We start from the raw sequence: 5,745 nt of genomic DNA, 5'->3' as shown, positions 1-5,745 counted from the left end.
GCCGGGTTATCAGCTCTTCAGTTGCTGGATCATAGAGAGGTCTGAGAAGGCAGTGTCCCAGGGAAGAGTAGGGAGAAAGGCAATAGGGGTCTGGGGGCACTGCTAAGTAGTAACTGTTTTGGAGGTATTTCAGTATTTTAATAATCATTGAGATCTTTGTGGCAGATTATATGTCCCAGAAATGGCCATAACAGGATCTCCCATCCCACATGCTCTACTTAATGATGTGACTTTGATGCTCCTCCCATTGAGAAGTGTGGTCTAAGATCCCTTTCCTTTAATCTGGAGAAGGGGCTTAATTATGGAGTAAGTAACGTGATGTGACCTCCAAGATTAGGTCATAAAATGAGAATAGCTTCCACCTGGTTCTCTTGGGACACTCCCTATTGGAACCCAGCTACCAAGCTGTAGGAAAACCAGACACTCACACGGAGAGGCCATGTCTAGGTATTCTGGCTACTGTGGTCTGAATGTTTGTGTCCTCCCCCAAATTCACATGTTGAAGTCATAACCCTCAATGTGATGGTATTAGGAGGTGAGTCCTTTAGGAGTTAATTAGGTTTAGATGAGGTCCTGAGGGTAGAGCCCCCAGATGAGATTAGTGCCCTTATAAGAAGAGAAAGAGACACCGGAGCTTCTTCTCTCTGCCACGCGAGGATACAGCAAGAAGGCTACCCCAGATGACACTGCATGGAACACAGACTGGCTTTCCCCACCAAGTCTTGTTCAAATTGAAAACTTATGAGCAAAATAAATGTTGGCAGTACGTTTGGGGCAATGGATAACCAGAAACATCTTTAGCCACAGACACCCAGAGGAATATCAGACTGGCCACCTCTCCATGGGTACCGCACATGAGCACCCATGGCAGCATCCCCAACCCCCAACTCCAATAGGATCTTAAACCTTTACCTTCCCAGACGCCATCTTGGGAGGAGGATAGGGAGGCAAGCAACAGCTTCGAGGAGTGCTTTCAATATTGACCCTTACAGAGAGATTGTTTTAAATGAAAAGAATTTTCTTATTTTTATTTTTTATTATCCTTTTTTATAAGGATTTTCCATACCAGCCACATTTGTTCTCCCCAGAGTTTAAAAATATTTTTTGGAAAATAATTTCAAACTTATCAAAAAAGTTGCAGAATTAGTATGAAGACTTCACATTATAGCCTTCACTCAGATTCCCCAACTGTTAACATTTTACACTTGCTTTATCATTCTCCCTCTCTGTCTCTGGAAAGAGACCTTTTTAAGATCAAAGAGGACTGGGTCTGACTCAGGTAAGATGGAGTAAGCACACTGCACCTTGTTTCTCCCAATGAACACAGCTATAAAACCTGGACAAAATGCTTGGAGTAGCTATTTAAGAACTCTGAAAAATAAATCCTAGCAGACAGATTGAGGAACAAGACCAGAATTTGGAGTACCACCAAGGCAGCAGTGAGGTTTTTTCCCTCCAGTATTTCCCAGCCTGGACTCAATGCAGCTTGCAACCTGGAAGTGCACACCAGGGCAGACAGGGAAAGCTCCAAGCAAAGCCCTCTAATTCTGATGTGAGGAGCAGGAAAAGGTCTCCTAGTGCTCAGAATAGGGGAAATATCCCAGCTTTATTTTTCTTTTTTCCATTCACTTGTACCCCAGCTCCCAAGAAATCCCAATGTGAGAATGGCAGCAAAAGCAACAGCAACGATGGCCTGCGCCTGCAGGAGCCTAAAACTCGGATAGATGGGAGCCTTCCCCTCCAGTCAGAGGAGCTATGGTCCCAAGAGGGTAGGGCAAGCTCCTGTTGCTCTTTCTTTCTCTCTGTTCGCTCACTGCTTGGTCCCAAGCACAGATGCAGTCATGGGAAGTGACTGACATAATAGGGTAAATAAGGTCCCAGATTTCTAGTTGGAGAACCAAAAAGGGGATTCCCAGGGAACCAAAAGTTTACTGAGGCAATCACAGAGAGGGATGAGCTTGGGAAAGCAACCTAATAAAGTTGTGTATGAACCTCTGGGCTCCTCTCCCTCTTTTGCATGTGCAAATTAAACACTAAACAGCTCACATAGACTTTGAGAATTTACTACAGGATAGACTACCACCCAGGTTCCAGATAGAGCCCTGAGTGGTGCACACACAGGACAGACCCAAATGGCACTGGAAAGGCTTTGAAAATAGAAATGTCACTAGGGTCACAGCCCACAGAAGGTTGGTTTGGAACTCACAGCCTGAGCCCACTCTGGTCAATTGCCTGCTAGAACAAAAATATCAACATTCTCAATTGGATTTTAAAAAGACTCTGAATATTATAACATGATATTCAGAATCTCCAGATAAATTCCAAAATTACTTGACATATGAAGAAACATGAAAATCTCAATTCACATGGGAAAAGACAATCAATAGATGTCAATGCTGAGATGACACAACTGTTGGAATTATCTTACAGTCTTTAAAGCAGCTACTATAAAAGTGCTTCAACAAGTAAGGGCAAATCACCTAGAAACAAATGGAAAGATAGAAAGTGTAAGCAAATAAATAGAACACATAAGGAACAAAATAGAAATCTTAGAACTGAAAAATGAAATAATAAAGATTTTAAAACTCCTTGGATGAGTACATAGCAGAATGGGGATGGCAGAGAAACAAATCAGTGATCTTAAAGATAGAAAAATAGATATTATCCAGTCTGAACAACAGAGAGAAAAAAGATTGGGAGGAAAATGACCAGAACTTCAGGGACCTGTGGGACAACTCCAAACGAGTGACTGTTTGTGTCATAAAAATCTGAGAACATGAGAAATAGAGTGGTGCAGAAAAAAATATATGAAGAAATAATGGCTGAAAACTTACCATATTTGGTGAAAGACATAAACCTACATGTTGAAAAAGCTGAATGAACCACAAACAGGATAAACCCAAAGAAGTCTTAGCCCCATTTTTCAGATTTCGGAGCTGCAAGGAAGGAATCACTTCCCCTGTCATCAGAGATGCTTACACCTTCAGACTCAAATGACTCCCTGTCTCCTTTATAAACCACAAAAATAATACACACAGAAAGTAAAAAATAAATTCTGTCAGTTCAAAATGATATTAAATAAAAAGTCAGAATCTCCTCTCCTTTTTCCCAGTCCCACCTCTTACAGTCACTCACTATTTCTGTTTTAAGTTCTTCTGGTTGCTAAAGGGTGGTTTTATTTATTTTTTTTTTTAAAGATTTTATTTATTTATTTTTCCCCCAAAGCCCCAGTACATAGTTGTCTGTCATAGCTGCACATCCTTCTAGTTGCTGTATGTGGGATGCGGCCTCAGCATGGCTGGAGGAGTGGTGCCTCGGTGCGCACCCGGGATCCGAACCCGGGCCGCCGGCAGCGGAGAGCACGCACTTAACCGCTAAGCCACGGGGCCGGCCCTAAAGGGTGGTTTTAAAAGATTTGAATACTTAACTTTTTTGTGTGTGTGTGAGGAAGATTAGCCCTGAGCTAACATCTGTTGTCAGTCCTCCTCCTTTTGCTGAGGAAGATTGGCACTGGGCTAACATCCATGCCCATCTTCCTCTACTTTATACGTGGGACGCCTGCCACATCATGGCTTGATAAGCGGTGTGTAGGTCTGTGCTCGGGATCCGAACCTGCGAACCTGGGGCCGCCCAAGCAGAGCACGTGAACTTAACCACTATGCCACCAGGCCAGCCCAAGATTTGAATACTTAACATTTGTATTAATTAATAACTAGGCTTAAAATAACAAATTAAATCTCATAAGAAAATAAATCATAATTAATAACTAGGCTATATGTGAACATAGAATCAAAACCAACTTGGAAAGGAACTCTCCAGTTATTTTAAAAAATCTTACAAATGTTTAATATGTGTCCCCTGTGTCATTGCACAGCACACATCCATCCTACCTCAGGCCTGTGCTTCATATCACCACCAGTGGCTGAAATGGTAGCCATATGTTTTCTTTCCTTTCCTCAAAGCAGTGAACAAAAGGCGATGCAAACATGAGGTTCTTGGTGAATCCCCATAGGAAAAGGTAAACAAAGTCTTATATCTGTGGATTGGGATGGACACTGTCTCAAAGGCAGATCTATGTTTTGAACAGATGCCCATTCCAGAGCCATGAGAGAACCAACAGATCACAGAAGGAAAGTGGGGGAAGCCACATGCTGCTGGGCTTCAGGGAAAACCGGACCCAGGAACTCTCTGCAGTCTGACTTTCTCTAGGTGGTGGTGGTGGGGAGCAGCGTCCTGGCAACTGCTGGGCTCTTCTTTTTTAATTTTGTCTCTTAATATCCATTCTTCCCTTCTTTTATAGGCACAGAATCCCGATTTTTAGTTGGGCACAGGGCCACTCAGAGTGAAGACTATATTTCCCAGCCACCCTGCAACTAAATTTGGCCATACAATAGGTTGTAGCCAATGAGGTGTGAGGGGAAGAGATGTATGCAACTTCTAAGTCATGCACTTAAAGGAAGGGGGATATGCCTTCACATTCTCCCTTTCCCCTTTCTGCTGGTTGGAAAGCAAACATGGTGGAGAGCCAGCTTGGACCACGCATAAGAGGGTAGTATCCTAAGGAGAGGCACAATTAGAAAGAGAATGGGTCCCGGGACAGCCTACGAAGCCGCGCTGCCCAACCTGCCTCTGGACTGCTATAAGAGAGAGACAGCAACTTCTATCTCATTTCAGCCACTGTTAATTTGGTTTCTGTTACAGCCTGTATCCTAAATAATAATGAAAATTGCCAAAGCAGTCACAAGCTCCCTGAGATTCTAGGGAAGGGGACATTGTTGATGGAAAGAGTGTCAAAGAACTTTGAGGTCGTGTTTAAAACACCTCAGGAGCACAGGGAGGGAGATGCAGAGGACTAGTCCACCTGCCTCCCTCAGCTCCTAGACTGTGTCACAATGCTCCCTCCAGCCAAAATGCCTCTGAGTGTTCTTTCTGCCCCTCCCATCCTGACACACAGACAGCTGGTCAACTCCTTCAGACCTTGGCTAAACCTGGCTACCTCAGGGAAGCATTTCACCACACTCCAGGCTAAGATAGGCATCTCTGTTACATGTCTTTCTTAGCATAACGCCATGTATGGCTCTCTCACAGTACCTGTAGATTAGCAACTTTACATTTATCTATATGGTTGATTGTCTCTCCCTTACCAGACTGAGTTCTGTGAGGTCAGGGACTGAGTCTGTCTCCTTCACTGCCGACTCCACAGCACCTAGCACAGTGCATGGCACATGGTGCTCAATAAGAATATATGTATGCAAGCTATGAATGAATGAATGAATGAATGAATGAATGAATGAATGAATGAATGAATGAATCCCGACCAGAGAGGACAGGATTCACGCAGGACAGTGTAAATACTGGCTCCTCCTCCAGCGCAGAACACCAGAGCTCGGAATCTTGAACCATTTATCGAAAGCTAACATGAATGCACAAATGCGAGGACCTCCCGCAACCACCCTTTTTACAGGATGAGCAACTCTGTACTTCGCGGTGTGAACCGGCTCAAAGTCACGCCGTCGGAAACTGGCGGACCCCTAGTTATCACTCCCCTTTCCCAGACGCGGAAACTCGGTTACAGAGATGCCCGCCAGGCTGGAAGCACAGAGACAGGAAGGGTGGGGAAAGCAAGCCGACCGCTCAGAGCGGCTGCATCCGGAGGCCTCGGGGCTTCCGGGCTTCCGGTGCCCCTGCCCCGCGGCCCGGGCTTCGGGGACGCGCACGCGGGACGGAGCGCGCACGCAGGGCGGG

This window comes from Ceratotherium simum, chromosome 21 (assembly GCF_057802395.1).
Source record: "Ceratotherium simum simum isolate JZ-2026a chromosome 21, ASM5780239v1, whole genome shotgun sequence".
Lineage (NCBI taxonomy): Eukaryota > Metazoa > Chordata > Mammalia > Perissodactyla > Rhinocerotidae > Ceratotherium > Ceratotherium simum.
The sequence above is the reverse complement of the archived record's forward strand: the minus strand, read 5'-3'. Positions refer to the sequence as shown.